Below are 17602 nucleotides of genomic sequence, written 5' to 3'. Positions count from 1 at the left end.
ACAATAAATCATAAGATAACTAAGAGCTTTACATAAAAATTTACACTCATGCATCCATCCATGTCCAAAAGCAAAAAAAAAAAGTTACACACATCTACCCTCTTATCTAGAAAGTTGACTTCTCGCCATCGTTACGAGACTTGTAACAATTACAAGATGATGTTGGAGCAAGTAGAAGAAAACCAGACGTCTATGAGGAAAATACATTGATTCCATGGATTAAAATATGGATCTTCTGCTTGAACCCATGTTGAGCATGGCCAGAAACGAGAGTAACCCATAAATCATTATTGATGTAAGGAATATTGCTGCTGAAATAGGTTCGTCGTCACTCAACATCCATGGGTTAACCAATCCCAAATTTGGCTATGTTCATCCAGAGGAGGTTCCTGTCCCTACTCATGTTTTTATACCAATGGTTAATTTGAGGGCCCAAAACCACTTTGTCGCATCTTCTCGACATGGATCTCTATATGACGACAAAGATCCCTTTGATGCCTTCTACACACCTCTGTAGATGAGGCCTTCTGTTGGAACTTTGTCAGACCCTGATGTAGAGAGGCTCCATGCTCTAGAGGAAAAGTTCAAGTCCATGGATGTGCACTCTACTATCGACCTTGAAGTTCTCGACATGTGTTTTATACCATGGTTAGTCATCCCATAGATATTCAAGGTTCCATATTTTGACAAGTATAACATGGTCATTTATCCCCGCACTCACCTGAGGGCATACTTCCACAAGATGGAAGCTCATATTGACAACGACAAACTTCTGATCCATTACTTCCAAGACAGCCTTAGTGGGGCATCCTTGGAATGGAATATGCAACTAGAAAGGAGTCATGTCTAAATCTGGAGGGATCGTGCTGAAGCTTTCCTCAAGCATTATTAGCATAACATTGATCTTACACCCAACCGTACCCAGCTGTAGGACATGAAATAACGCAAAAATGAATCGTTCAACCTCCTCTTATAGATAAAGAATTGATCCAAATGTTCATAGGGGCGCTACAGTTCCAGTACATGGAAAAAATGGTTGGAGTTAGCTTTCAATCATTCTCCAATGTTGTCACCGCCAAAGAAAGACTAGAAAGCCATGTGAAGAAGGGAAAGTTGCCTTATGTTACCCATGCTTCAGGATAAGGAAATAAGCCATACTCTAACTTCCAAAAGAACAAAGAATGAGAGGCCAACTCCATCATGGGAGGAAGAGGGAATAGAGCTCAATAATATGTTCTGGTTCCTTATCACCAAAGTGTTGTGGTTGCATCTAATTAGTTCCAACAACCGGCTTAGCAATAACAACAACAACCATAACAATATCAACATAACGCCCCTCAACAATAGCAATTTAAGATAAAAAGGCCACAAAGACTCTATGATCCACTTCCTGTACCTTACAATAAAATATTCCCATATTTAATCAAAGGTAGACTGTTAACATTGAGAGAGCTAAGGTCGGCTTATGCCTCGTACCCACTTGGCTATGACGCTAATGCTTAATGTGATTTACATGTGGGTGCGTCAAGATACACCATAGATAATTGCATTGCGATCAAGTGTAGAGTCTAATAATTGATTGAATCTAAAGCAATTACTTTCACACCAACATGCCCAAACGTAAGGTAAAATCCCATGTTGACGCATGTGGGAGCCTATGTTAGTTCTCTGGAGGGATGGTCCGCAGTGGTCGAGTGTTTACGCTAAAAACTGTTGAAACTTTGGCTAGGACTAAAGGGAAATAAGTTGCAACCCGTACTCCAACTCCTTCCTAAAATGTTGAATCACAACGAGGTTCTTATGCCCCTAAGGCTGGTGTATCACAGAAGGAGGCTAAGGAGTTCCTCAGGATCATAAAGAAAAACGACTACAAGTTAGTCAATCAGTTGGGCCAGACTCCCTCCTAAATTTCAATGTTATCTATATTTATTAGTTCATAAGCTCATAGGTATTCATTAATGAAAGTATTGAGTGCAACACACATTACCAAAGACATTATAGTGGAACAATTTAATGGTGTAGTGGCCAGTATCACTAGGGGAAACTTCTTGGGGTTCAGTGACGATAAGCTGCCTTTTGAAGAGAGAACTCACAATAAGGCTCTGCATATTTCATTGAGATGTGTAAACACATTGTTGTTTATGGGGTTGATGGATACAAGATCCTCTATGAACATCATCCTAAAGACTACTCTATTTAAATTATCCTTGGAGGGGATTGCTATGAAGCCTAACACTCTAATAGTGAATGTTTTTTATGGCTCAAGGCGAGCTATAATTGGGGAAGTGGGCCTATCAATTAGGATTGGTCCAACCACTTTCACCATTACTTTCTAAGTGATGGATATTCATACCGCATACAATTGTCTGCTTGGGAGACCCTAGATTAATGCAACAGGGGCAGTCACATCCATATTGCACTATAAGCTCAAATTTATAATTGGTGATAAGACGATTGTAACTGGTGGGGAGAAGGACTTCATGGTCAGTCATTTGACTTCCATATGATACATTGATGTTGATGGTGAGACTGTTGAGACATCATTCCAATCTTTGGAAGTGGTGAGTATGGTAACTATCCAACCTGAAGGTGTGAAAAACACAAGAATTTGGGGTTTCAATTGGGTTTTACAAAACAAACGCTTTTAACAAAACAAGAGCACCACTAAAAAACTAATAACAAAGAGATAAAAACACAAGTATTTTTATTCTGGTTCGCATGAAACTCAAAGCTACTCCAATCCACCCGCCAAGGTGATTTTTCCTTATACACAAGGACTTAATCCACTATAATCAACTGATTATAACAATGACAAAGAATAACCTTCTTTGTCTTCTCAAGGATCCTACTATACCCTAGTCTCCTTAAGGATTCATAAAGAATAACCTTCTTTATCTTCTCAAGGATTCGACTATACCCTAGTCACCTTAAGAAGTCAAACAAATAGTTTGAATAATATTTTGTGTGTTACAAGTTGCTTCTATACAAGCAGATTTTACACAAATGATAAACAATTACTCAAATAAAAACTATGTACAAAAGTTGATAGCTTTTCAAAAAGAAACAAACTTGTCAAAATTGTTGTAGCATCAGCTTTTTCTTTAAGTATCCAAGTCTCACTTATATAACATAAGAAGAAGACCGATGGAGGGGAAAATGGGGAAAGCTCATAGAGCGGTTGTCCACTATTGGATGGTGAAATGAGTGATACCGTGTACTGTCCTTCGCCCACAAAATCAGTGACATGTGTGATGTATAGTATTGTCCTTGCCCATGATATCAAGTAGTGGAGAAGATATTTGATTTGTACTATGTACTATTTGATCATGTGCCCATTTGATCTTATCTTCAAGTTCATTGGCTTATGGTGGAAGTTTATGAAGCATGAAATGAAGAAACATAAAGTTGGATTCAGAAACTTTAAAATCTTTGTCAGAACCTTAACAACGTCAATAGTCTGGATTAAGATCTTCATAATCTTCAGAATCTTCAATCAGAACCTTGATAACCTCAACGTATGGCTTGAGATCTTCAAAATCTTCAAATAAGTAACACAACTTCAGAAGCTTGCCATTCTTCAGAAGTTTAGTGATAAGAGTCATGTCTAGAAGCATAGGTTGAAAGAACGTTGCAATGACAACATAGCGTCTCCCCAGAAACTTCTCAAGAGTGAATCAACATAGAAGTAGAAAGATCATTGTAGTAGCAAAATTGAACATCTTTCAGAACTTCTTATGACTGGCGCATAAGAGAAATTGGAACTTATTGTAAAGAAACCGATGACATTGCATGTTATATACTCAGAATCAGAACTGGATGTTAAAGCTACACAATAACAAACCATTAGGGTACCAAAATTGTTCTCACACAAATACAACATTGTTATCATCAAAACTCAAGGTATAAATGCATAACCAAATCTTGTTCTAACAATCTCCCCCTTTTTGATGATGATAAAACATGTATTTCGATGAATAGTTTTGTACAGGGTAATTATAGAAGAATACATCTTACAGAAGCACAAAGCTCCCCCTGAGATGTATAATTCTAAAAAGATAAAATCAGAATGAAAGTACACTTTCCTGATTAACCTTTTTGAAGTACCAGAATGATCTTCAATCAGAGACTGGTTTATCTTCAAAAGTTGCTTGATGTTGTCCAGAGCACTGGTTGGTTAACATCAGTATTATTAAGAGCTTCACTTCAGAAGCTTGGTTGAATTCTATTGAAGAATCTTCAGAGTTGGTTATCTTCAGAAGGTTGAATTCTGGTTCTCTTGAAATTCTCTTTCAGAGTTGGATTACCTTTGAATAACTAATATATTATGTTCTTTGAAACTTTATATAAGCTTCTGATTGTTTATGCATAACCATTCCAGCCTTTCAACTTAACCCTGCAAAACAGTTAACAAACTATTCTTCAAAGTAGTTGTTAGCAGAAACATTAAAATAATGTTTGGGTTCTTAGTTAGGAATTTACGTATATCAAAATTAATTACGAATCTTCCCCTTAGATATGTTTCTCCCCCTTTGTCATCAATCAAAATGACAAAGACAAATAAAATAAATAAGAATAGGATAGGAAAGAAACAAATACGATTATTATTGTAATTGCTTTATTCTATTAATCTAATTTCCAGGTTTTTATTCAATTGTTATTGCTTTATTATTATTGTAATCATGTCTATTTTATTGTTGATCTGTTTATGTTTGTCTGTGTTTTCGTTGTTTAACATGTCTGGCTAAACTACCGGTATCGGTATGTAACAATTTAATTAGACGGGATTTAATAATAATCGGTGTAAAACTTCTTTCCTCAAACAATCTTTTTGGCTGTGGTTTTTAATTTAAATTTATTTAACTTTGTCACAAGAGTGAGAAGCTATTTAATATGATTTTTGCCACGAGAGTGGAAAAATAACCAAGGTGAGAACCAACAATCGCGAGAGCGTGAGGGTCGAACTGGATAGTAAAAACTAGGCATTGATTTTAAAAACAGCGAGAGCACTTTAAAAGCAATTAGAACTTATTTATTTTCAAAAAGTATTTTTAACTTCAAATGGGACAGCGAGAGCGTACATTCTGACTTAAAGGTATAGTCTGAATCAACAATCACGAGAGTGTGAGATAAAGTCTTTTAAATAAGTATTTTCTACTGAAAGATATTTGGTACTTAAATTATAAACCGATGACTTATCGAATCCCTGACAATTAATGCGTTACTTACTGATATCCTCCTATTAATATTTTCTTAAAACTCAACTTCCCTTAGATTTAATTTTCTTCAACCAAACTTCTAAAAATCATCCCCTTAGCTAAACATAGTAACGTCGGTAGCATTAGTTTGACCATCGGTCCCTGTGGGTTCGATATCTTTTAAAACTAAAACGACTGGACTTTGCACTTGCAGTCAAGTACCCGATAGACTATATTCTATATACAGTCATGAGACGTATCAAGTTTTTGGCGTCGTTGTCGGGGACCTGATTTAGTTAAATAGTGCGATTCTTTCGTTGCACGGTATAGACTAAGGTAAAAAACTAATCTCATTTCCCTTATTTCCCCCGGTTGTATGCCAAGTACTCGCTCACAAGGCGATAACTTAGCACCGCCAATCGCTGAATTAGAATGTTTCTTATATTTAAGACGCCGAATACCAGAGTACCAACAAAGGTATAATATTCCCGATATCTTCTTTCCTACTGTTGAACCAGTTGAAAAACCAACCATGGCTGCAGTAGGACCACATAATCTTCCTCTTAAGTTCTACGCTACCCCGTCCCAACAAGAACCTCACAGCAGCATTGCTGCCCCTGTTATCAATCGAAACGATTTCGAGCTGACACACTCATTATTATCAGTCGTCCAACAACATCAATTTGCTGGAAATTCTACGGATGACCCTAATGAACATTTGACCAAGTTTATGTAGTACGCAGACACTGTGAAGGCGAATGGTGTATCTCAAGATGCGATAAGACTACACCTCTTTCCTTTCTCACTAAGAGACAGAGTCTGGGCTTGGTTACAATCCTTGCCATCCAACTCAGTTACAACATGGGAAGAACTGAAGAACATTTTCTTATCCCGATATTTTCTGCCAAGCAAAACTACTATGCTGAGAGCTCAAATCAACGGATTTCGACAAAAAGATATAGAATCTCTCTACGACGCGTGGGAGAGATACAAAGACATGATGAGGATATGTCCACATCACGGTCTCAAAGATTGGGTGATCATTCACACATTTTACAATGGGCTTCTGTATAACACAAGACTGACAGTAGACGCTGCCGCAGGCGGTGCACTTAAGGACAAGCCATACAACGAAGCCTATCAACTCATTGAAAACATGGCGCAAAACCATTGCCAATGGGAAGGTGAAAGAACTCTAGTAGAAAAGTCCCAAACAAAAAGTGGAATGTACAAAATCAGTAGCCTTGACCATGTCCATGCTAAGGTAGATGCCCTTGTTCAAAAGTTAGACAACTTGACCATACCACCCGCAGCCACCGTGGACACACTGCACCAGAATGTCAGATATTGGCAGGAGTCCCAACCGATCAAGTGAATTACGCACAAGGAAATCCTTATTCGAATACCTACAACCCAGGTTGGAAAAATCATCATAACTTTTCATATAAGAATAACAACGCCCTGTATGCACCTGGCCAAGCACCCGCTGTTCCGCCTGGATATCAAAAGCCAGCTAATAATGCTCCTAACATGCCTAGGAAGTCCAACCTTGAACTAATGATAGAAAGCTTCATAGCTACACAAGCTCAGACAAACAAAGACTTCTTGAACCAAAACATACATACTAGCGAGCAACTTAAACAACTAGCAAGCAAAGTAGACGCCTTAGTCACCCATAACAAAATGCTTGAAACGCATATTTCACAAGTGGCTCAACAACAAGCATCTACTGCCACTCCCGCTGGCATATTTCCTGGACAGTCGCAACCTAATCCAAAAGGACATGCAAATGCCGTTATACTGAGGAGTGGAAAAGAAATATACGGACCCGTAGATCCAAGACTCCAAAATCCTGCCATGTACCAAAAACCAGACAAAACCACAACTAAGGAGGTAAGTGAACCAAAGGAGAAGGAAGATAATACCCGAGAGGCCGAAGAGAAAGAAAAACCTTATGTGCCTCCACCACCTTATAAACCACCCGTTCTGTATCCTCAAAGACTCGCAAATTCTAAAAATGCAGGGAAATTTAGGAAATTTGTTGAACTTCTGAAGCAACTAAACATTACAATTTCCTTTACAGAAGTCATCACACAAATGCCCTCATATGCCAAATTTCTTAAGGAGATCCTATCCAATAAGAAAAAGATCGAGGATAACGAAACAGTTACACTTACTGCTGAGTGTAGCGCAATAATCCAAAATAACATGCCTCCCAAACTAAAAGACCCAGGTAGTTTCTCCATACCCTGTGTCATTGGAAAATTCGTCATAGACAAAGCTCTATGCGACCTAGGAGCCAACATTAGTGTAATGCCCTTAACCATCTGTAAAAGGCTCAACATGGGAGAACTAAGACCAACCAAGATGTTTGTTAAATTAGCTGACCGCTCAATCAAATATCCTGTCGGTATACTAGAGAATGTCCCAGTACGTGTAGGACAATTCTACATTCCTACAGACTTCATAATCATGGACATCAAATAAGATGTCAGTACACCTATTATATTAGGAAGGTCATTCTTAGCTACCGCCGGAGCCATAATATACATAAAGAGAGGTAAGCTAACATTCGAAGTTGGAAAGGAAAAGGTTGAATTCATCTTGACACAATTCTTACAAGCGCCAGCTATAGACGATACCTGTTATCTACTTGATGTCATAGACGAGTGCGTCAGAGAGATGGAGATGCAAGAAACCACATACTCTGATATAATGAAAATCCAAATCCCTCCAATCTTTGAAGATGATAATTGGCGTGAACCATACCAAAATGACAGTCTAAGCGAATACTTAGCACTTACGCCCAACCACATGCCATGCCCAAAGAAACCAGACTTGGAATTAAAAACACTACCAAAGAACCTAAGATACGAATTCCTAGACACTGAACTCAAAAGACCAGTAATAGTCAACGCTGACTTGGGACAGATGGAAACTGAAAAGTTACTAGATGTCGTAAGAAAATATCCAACTGCGTTAGGATACAACATCACCGACCAAAAAGGAATAAGTCCTTCTATCTGTATGCATCACATTATGCTGGAGGAAGATTGTAAAACCTCTAGAGAACACTAGAGAAGGATCAACCCAAACTTAAGTACTGTAGTCAAGGATGAAGTAAAGAAGTTACTAGATGCTGGAATCATATACCCGATCTCGGACAGTCAATGGGTTAGCCCCGTTCATGTAGTACCCAAGAAAGGGGGTGTTACAATTGTTAAGAATGAGAAGGGTGAATCTATAGCACAAAGAGTTGTGACCGAAAGTAGAATGTGCATCGATTATAGAAAACTAAACAAAGCCACTCTGAAGGATCATTTTCCTCTGCCTTTCATTGACCAAATTCTTGAACGATTGGCTAAGCATTACCACTTCTGCTATCTAGACAGTTATTCAGGATTCTTTCAAATTCCAATCCATCTTGACGACCAAGAGAAGACAACCTTCACGTGCCCTTACGGTACATTCGCTTACCGATGAATGCCATTTAGATTATGCAACGCTCCCGCAACATTCCAAAGATGCATGATGTCAATCTTCACTGATTTTAGAAACGACATTATGAATGTTTTTATGGACGACTTTTCTGTTTGTGGGCAAAGCATCGAAGGATGTCTATCAAACCTTGAAATGGTACTTGAAAGATGCGTAAAGGTGAATCTCGTTTTGAACTGGGAGAAATTCTATTTCATGGTCCAACAAGGAATCGTGTTAGGTCACGTAGTATATGATAAAGGAATTGAAGTAGACAAAGCTAAGATCGAAATCATAGAGAATCTTCAACCTCCAAAAATCGTACGAGAAATACGAATCTTCTACCGATGTTTCATCAAAGATTTCTCGAAAATTACCAAGCCACTTACGGGTTTATTAACGAAAGACGCTGATTTTATCTTTGATGAAAAATGTTTAACAGCGTTTAAGCAATGAAAAACATCTTTAATCACCTCACCTATCATGCAACCACCTGACTGGAGATTACCTTTCGAAATCATATGTGATACGAGTGATTACGCCGTAGGCGGAGTACTAGGACAAAGAAAGGATAAGAAACTTCATGCTATTTACTACGCAAGTAGAACACTAGATCCAGCCCAAATGAACTACGCCACCACTGAAAAGGAACTTTTAGCCGTTGTGTTCGCCTTAGACAAATTCCGTTCCTACTTAGTAGGGGAGAAAATCATTATCTATACTGACCACGTCGCTATTAGATATCTGCTAAGTAAGAAGGATGTCAAACCAAGACTCTTAAGATGGATCCTACTCTTACAAAAATTTGACTTAGAGATAAAAGATAAGAAGGGTTCTGAAAACATAATAGCAGACCACTTATCACGAGTCGAAGGGAATAAACCTGAACAAATTGCAATCAATGATGATTTCCCTTACGAACGACTTATAGCCCAAATGGAAAGCGACATGTCTGAACTAACAATAAATGATATCGAAATAGAAGAATTCGTGGAAGAAATTCATGCGAATGCAACTCTGCCATGGTATGCTGATTTTGTCAACCACCTAGTTGTTGGAGTACTTCCACCGAACCTATCTTACCAACAAAAGAAGAAATTATTTCATTATCTAAAACAATACTACTAGGATGAACCTCTGCTTTTCAAAATAGGTACCGACGGTATTTTCCGTCGATGTGTTCCTGAGGATGAAATAAATGACATAATCTATCATTGCCATTCCGCTCCCTATGGTGGGCACGCAAGCACTTCAAAAACCTGTGCTAAGATCTTACAATCAGGCCTCTTTTGGCCTACTCTATGGAAAGATGTCCATAATGCAGTTATAAATTGCGACCGGTGCCGACGAACTGGTAACGTTTCAAGACGCGATGAAATGCCACAAACAGGAATCTTATAAGTGGAAGTCTTTGATGTGTGGGGGATTGACTTCATGGGACAATTCCCGTCTTCTTTTGGTAATAAATACATACTCGTTGGTGTCGATTATGTTTCGAAATGGATCGAGGTCGTAGCTTCTCCGATAAATGACACACGAGTAGTGATTAAGTTGTCCAAGAACATCATCTTTCCTAGATTCGGTGTGCCAAAACTAGTCATTAGTGACGGTGGATCCCATTTCATATCAAATATCTTTGGAAAACTTCTTCCGAAGTATGGAGTCCGACACCGTGTAGCAACACCTTATCACCCACAAACTAGTGGGCAAGTCGAAGTTTCGAATCGAGAGATCAAGCAGATTCTAGAAAAGACTGTCGGAATATCCAGAAAAGACTGGTCATCTAAACTAAATGAAGCTCTATGGGCCTACAGGACATCTTACAAAACTCCAATAGGGACCACACCCTTTAAATTAGTCTACGGTAAATCATGTCATCTCCTTGTGGAATTAGAACACAAAGCTTACTGGGAAATTAAGACCCTAAATATAAATTATACTTCCGCAGGTGAGAAACGAATTTTGAACATTCACGAATTCGAAGAACTTCGACTAGACGCCTATGAGAATGCCAGGATATATAAAGAGCGAACCAAAAAATGGCACGACAAACGTATATCTAGGAAAGAGTTTAATTTCGGCGACATAGTACTAATATTTAATTCGAGACTTAAGCTTTTTCCGGGAAAACTTAAATCTAGGTGGTCAGGCACTTTCGAAATCACAAAAGTCCTTAAAAACGGTGCGATAGAAATCAAAGGTCGGAATAGTGAACCAGTTATGGTAAACGGGCAGCGATTGAAACATTACCATAATATTGACAACAGAGATTATTCAAACAGTCTAAGACTTATAGAGTTGCCTGCTCAACCCCAAAACTAGTACATCGCAACGTTACTGTCGAACTTACGACGTTAAACAAAGTGCTTAGTAGGAGACAACCCGCCTTTTATTTAATTTGTTATCTTTGTTATTAAGTATTTTCTTTCTTTGACTTTCATCTTCCTTTTTGCTCCCTTTCCTTGATTCTATGCAGTAATACTTGTTGCTTCTAGTTACTAACTTAGAAACATTGGATACTGATTAACAGGAGAATTTATAACTAGTTAGTCACTAACTTTCATCATGCAACCAGTAGATACAGTTTTCAGAGGCAGAGTTCAGAGAAGGCGCTATGATTATTTAGCTCAGAAGGATATGGCTTTATCCATATATTATGATGGACCTACCATGGATAGGTTAGGCATCCGAGATAGCATCTTGTTTATGTTTAACCAGCTAGGATGGGAGAATGCTGCTATTAAGAGAAGGTTTGTCACTTACCGTGAACTCACCCTAGAATTCCTTAGCTCCCTAGTTTACAACCCCGAGCATGGTTACAGACTCAACAAAGGGTTGATTTCCTTTAGGTTGTTTAGTATGGACTTTACTTATAACCGTAGAGACCTTGCTGATCTCCTAGGATTTCCTAGTGGCCCATTTGTTTTCATTACCCACTAGGAGGAATTAATCGATGACATCGACCTAGATTACTTTTGGGGTAGTTTAACTGGAGACTACCACCCTAACCCAAACGAGATGCACTCCCAAATGATACACAACCCTACTATCTGCTACTTCCATAAAATACTAGCCCACACCCTATTTAGAAAGGAAGCGAAACAACACCATAGTGTCACGAGATGAACTTTTCATCTTACTCTGTGTCGACCAAGGTCGACATGTCAATGTTGTGACATTTATGATGGAGAGATTCATTCACCTTGCAAAGAACAATCACACCCCAATCATAATAGGCGGCCTAGTAACCATGATAGGTGATGCAATTGGACTTAGACGCCCACTTTACGAGCATGTACCGTTTGGACACATCCGACCCATGGAAATTGAATTTTGCTTTGACCGTAGAATCATAGGAAACCTTGGGCCAGATACTTTTGATTACCTAATTAATAACAAAGTTGTCCAGTTTTTTACCCTACCTAACCATGAGAGAACAAGTGTTCATAACCGAAATAACTTGCTTTATGATTTAGATGAACACCCAATTGATCCACCTTCACCTCCTGAGACACCGCCTATATATGAGTATTTAGATGACCCTATCCTTGTTGATGAATCTGACCTTGAAACCCCTCCAAACTACTATAACATAGATGAACCAGAACTTCCATCCTATGCAGAAAATCTTGCCATACTCCTTAGCCGTCTGGATGATTTCCATACTGACATTACCAATGTGAAAGAAGAAATAAAGAGCATGCGCCTTGATGTCTTAGGCCTAATGGATGTCGTCGTCGAACAGTTTGATCACTTGAACCAGACTGTAGCTGCATTGGGACAGAACCGTGGCTGATTTCATTGACCGCTGACCTCTCTTACTCACATTAAAGCAATGGGATGCGCTCAACGCAACTTACATCCACAACCCAGCTATAAGATATTTCCACCAAGTCCTAGGGCACACGGTTTTTGGAAGAGTCAACAATCACAAGGTAAACTCTAAGGAACTCTTCTTTCTTCACTGTGTGTTCACCCCGATCGTGTTCAATGCCACCCCATTCCTATTGGCCAACATACAGGCTGCATGCATGAGAGGCAGCCAGGCGTTCTGTTTTGGAGGAGTCATCACCTCCATAGCACTAGACCTAAATCTGGGGGATAGGCTCGCCGACTTACCCGCCTTGCCAACCGAGTCCCTCGACATCGACTATTGCCATTCTTCACACCTCATCAAGGCCAGATTCGACAGGAAGTATCATCCTGTAGTTAGAAACAAGATAGTTCGAAGCATCATCATGCCCAATAGAAACCGTACAGATCCGCGGAATATGGCAAATTGGATTTTTATTCTAAACGCCCCTGAGGAAAATGAAGGAGATCCTAATAATGGAGCAGATGAGGTCGAAGAGGAACTTGACCGAGAAATGCCACAGCCACCTCTTGAGTACGCTGCGGAGACATCTTCCCGAGGCCAGCGAAGAAATGAGCGACAACCCGCCACCATGGAAGACATCTAGGCTGAGATGTTACGACACAACTAGAGGATGGAGGAGTGCCAGACATAAATGATGCAAACAATCCAGCAGATACAGAGGGATCAGCACGACTATGCAAACTGGCATGACCAGGGGATGGTGGAGCTTTTCGAAGAGATGAGTGCCCTGACATATCGCGTTGATGCCATCCAGTAGTACACTAAGCATGTGGGGTTGGATCCTACCCAATGAGGAAGAAGTGAGCGTGCACGAGCAAAAGCCAGAGCGCGCAGAGGCCAACGTCGTGACGACGAGTAGTGATCTTCGTGTTTCTTCCCTTTTTCTTTATATTGTCGCATTAAGGACAATGCTTTGTTTAAATGTGGGAGGAAATCCTTATCTTTCCTTTACTTGTTTCTATTTTTAGCCATAAAAAAAATTTGTCTCTATCTAATCGTTATCGTCGTTCATTCATTTATATCTAATTTGACATAACATAACAAAAAATTTATTCTTAAGATTAAATACATACCCTACGAGTATATAGGTTGTCTTACAGAGGTTCTGTTAGGAAACTGAGAAAAATATAACAAGATTGATACCATCCCGACAACTTAGATCTCTCACTTTTGCGAGATCAGTTTGAATACCCATTATACCGATACCTTAAGTCTCCGTTCTAGATTAACCCCTAGTAATTTATACTAGCAGTCAGCACCGTCTTAAGCACAAACCATGTGAAGAGCCGATGAATATAAGTGATTGATGCCTACGAATTAAGAAGATCCTTCTTGCTTTTGCTATCGAGAAATTGATAAATGAACCATACAAACGGTTGCAAGATATACAAAAGGAAGGAATAGAAAAACCCGGTTGGTTGGTTCAGAGGTAACTGGTACTGGACTCGGTAGGGCGAACTACGGTTTGATCCCCCACAACCTTGAAATGGGATATATATAAAGGGGTACCACACTAGTGTACCATACCCCGTGCTAAGAAAAGGATCAAAGTCACTAACCGGCTGCTTCACTAAGCGCGTGTGAAGGCAAAGGGCTTAATGTGATTGCGCTAGAATGAAACCGGGTGAAATAGGAACGAGAAACACTAGGTTGAGCTATAATAGTGTGATTCGAATTGGCTTGTACAAAGGAGAGATCTACGTTAATGCTTATTGCTTGTGTCGTCACTGTATCTTTAGTGTTTTACTTGAGTATCTGCCATCTTAACAAAGTACCTAGCAACCACGTACGAATTGGAAATATGTTATGTATTCGCGTTTAACTAGTATTTTTAAATTTTATTTGCTTGAGTACAAGCAAAGATTCAAGTTTAGGGGAGTTTGATAACACGAAAATACATCGTATATTTGCCTTGATTTACACTCAATAATTGTTACACTTTCATTTATATTCCGATTATTCCGCAAGTGTTCGAGTTATTTTTGTAGGTATTTCAACCCCATGCTTAAATGACCAAAGTATAGAAAAGGAAGGAAAAGAAGAAGAAACAGAAGAGAAAGCAGCAGAGAATACAAATTTTGTGGATGTGACGACCGTCACAAAACATGTAATGACCGGAACACCCAGCCTGTGACGACCGTCACAGGCCCATCAAAAACATCATGTGGCCATGATCAGCGCCATGAAACAGTCAAACAGAAGTGAGCCAACAAGCCTAAATTCTCGGGGTTCAACCATTTGCCCATGATTTCCTCACTCAACCGAGTCATCCTTGTTTCTCTCAACCGCCAAGACCTAATGAGGGATATAAAAAGACGGAAGTTGGAAACCTACGGGGATGCTTAATTTTTCTTTTGGAAGCCAACCTTGAAGACCTTTTTCTCTCTGCATTTTTTCACAGTAATTCTAATTTGTCTTTTACTTCTCTTCAGCAACATTAATTTTCTTCTACCATTCAGAGCTTTGATTTTCCCCTTTTCCTTTCCGCCTTTCATTTAGCCAAAGTATTAGTTTCCTACACTGGGGAACTACTACGATTTATTTAATTTAGTTTAAGCTATTATTTCGAAGAGGCAGAATCTTACCGACCTGTGGAGGACTGCTCAAGTACTTCAAGATTCGGCGTATTCTATTAATCCAATTTCCAAGTTTTTATTCAATTGTTATTGCTTTATTATTATTGTAATCATGTTTGTTTTATTGTTGATCTGTTTATGTTCGTCTGTGTTTGCGTTGTTTAACATGTCTGGCTAAACTACCAGTATCGGTATGTAACAATTTAATTAGACGGGATTTAATAATAATCGGTGTAAAACTTCTTTCCTTAAATAATCTTTTTGGCTGTGGTTTTGAATTTAAATTTATTTAACTTTGTCACAAGAGTGAGAAGCTATTTAATATGATTTTTGCCACGAGAGTGGGAAATTAACCAAGGTGAGAACCAACAATCGCGAGAGCGTGAGGGTCGAACTGGATAGTAAAAACTAGGCATTGATTTTAAAAAAAGCGAGAGCACTTTAAAAGCAATTAGAACTTATTTATTTTCAAAAAGTATTTTTAACTTCAAATGGGACAGCGAGAGCGTACATTCTGACTTAAAGTTATAGTCTGAATCAACAATCACGAGAGTGTGAGATAAAGCCTTTTAAATAAGTATTTTCTACTAAAAGATATTTGGTACTTCAATTATACACCGATGACTTATCGAATCCCTGACGATTAATGCGTTGCATATTGATATCCTCCTATTAATATTTTCTTAAAACTCAACTTCCCTTAGATTTAATTTTCTTCAACCAAACTTCTAAAAATCATCCCCTTAGCTAAATATAGTAACGTCGATAGCATTAGTTTGACCATCGGTCCCTGTGGGTTCGATATCTTTTAAAACTAAAACGAATGGACTGTGCACTTGCAGTCAAGTACCCGATAGACTATATGCTATATATAGTCACGAGACTTATCATTCACCTTAACCAGTGACGGATATCCTCTTTGTGGTATTCTATCCAGTACTGAAAGATGTAATTCCTATTCCTTCCTCATAGAGTCTATCCTTGATATGTTCATCCTAACCGGTGACGGATTTTCTCTTTGATGGTTTTCTATCTAGCATTCGATAGATGTAATTCCTACTTTCTTGTTCAGTTGGTTTATCCTTGATATGTTCATCTTAACCGATGACGGATATCCTCCTTGACATCCCAGGCAAGTTTATCCTTGATATGTTCATCTTAACCGATGACGGATTTTCTTTCCTTTTGAGTCTATCCTTGATATGTTCACCATAACCGGTGACAAATATTCTCATCTTTGGTCTTCTACCCAGTAACTGATAGTTGTAAATCCTATTTTTGCAGTTTTCCCCAGCAAGGCTATTCTTACCCAGTAACCGGTAATAGATACACCTTTCTGGCGGCCCTTAGTGAGTCATCCTTGATATGTTCATCCTAACCGTTGATGGGTGTCCTCTCTGTCAGATCTTTATTATCTCCTTACCCAATAACAAATAATGGATAACAAATTTCTGCTCCTCATGTGTTAAAGTTTATTTCTTCCCCAGTTGAGTTGAGTGCGTATTTCCGTAGTGAAATCGCTTTTCCTGCATGATTCAAGTATGCCAGTTTTATCCTGATCTACTTGTTTCCCCTGTAGCTGTTTTTGTTTCCCCCGGCTGATTCTTTCTATTTTTATGGAATTCCTCTAGTCCCCCAGCAGTTTTTAAGTCGTAGTTTGGCCTACGCACAAACTTTTTTTATCCCCTCAGAGTCTCTGTCTCCCTAGTGAGTTTTTCCTTACGGAATGCATTATGCTCCTGCGGACCTTCGGTCTTTGAGGCACATAGAGAGGCTTTGCAGAAAGTGTTGGAACAAACCTGCGTAGATCATGATGTTACTGTGGATCAGTTTAACCACATTGTTACCAACATTACTTCTTGTAACAACCTGAGATTTTGTGATGAAGAACTTCTAGAGGAAGGTAGAAATCACAACTTGGCGCTTCACATTTCAATGAACTACAAGGAGGATGCTTTGTCCAATGTGTTGGTTGATACTTGCTCATCATTGAATTTGTTGTTGAAGTCAACTCTAGCAATACTTTCTTATCAACGCGCCCCAATGAGGTACAGTGCCGTGGTGGTTAAAGCGTTTGACGGTTCTCGAAAAATTGTCCTTGGAGAAGTGGACCTTCCAGTTAAGATAGGTCTGAGTGATTTTCAAATTACTTTTCGTGATGGATATTCACCCGGCCTACAGTTGTTTGTTGGGAAGTCCGTGGATCCATGAAGTTGGCGCTGTGACGTCTACTCTGCACCAGAAGTTGAAATTTATGAAGAACGAAAAGCTTTTCGTTGGTGGTGGGGAGAAATTGATGTTAGTAAGCCATTTGTTGTCCTTCACCTATGTGGAATTCGAAGAAGAAGTTGGAACATCGATCTAAGCTTTATATGTTGCTGATGAATTGAAGAAGGCTGGGGAACCCATGTCTTCTCTAAAGGATGCCAAATAGGTTGTTCAGGATGGTAGCACCGACATATGGGGTCGCATTGTGA

At 39.0% G+C, this 17602-nt stretch overlaps 1 non-coding gene across 1 annotated transcript; it reads right to left on the bottom strand.

Annotated features, from left to right (window-relative positions):
• Positions 1 to 6114: 6114 nt before the first annotated feature.
• On the bottom strand, positions 6115 to 6221 carry LOC127088996 (small nucleolar RNA R71). The gene has a single exon (XR_007790778.1). It is a non-coding gene; the product is annotated as a small nucleolar RNA R71 (small nucleolar RNA).
• Positions 6222 to 17602: the final 11381 nt, after the last annotated feature.

This window comes from Lathyrus oleraceus, chromosome 5 (assembly GCF_024323335.1).
Source record: "Lathyrus oleraceus cultivar Zhongwan6 chromosome 5, CAAS_Psat_ZW6_1.0, whole genome shotgun sequence".
In the NCBI taxonomy this organism is placed as follows: Eukaryota; Viridiplantae; Streptophyta; class Magnoliopsida; order Fabales; family Fabaceae; genus Lathyrus; species Lathyrus oleraceus.
The sequence above is the reverse complement of the archived record's forward strand: the minus strand, read 5'-3'. Positions and strand labels throughout refer to the sequence as shown.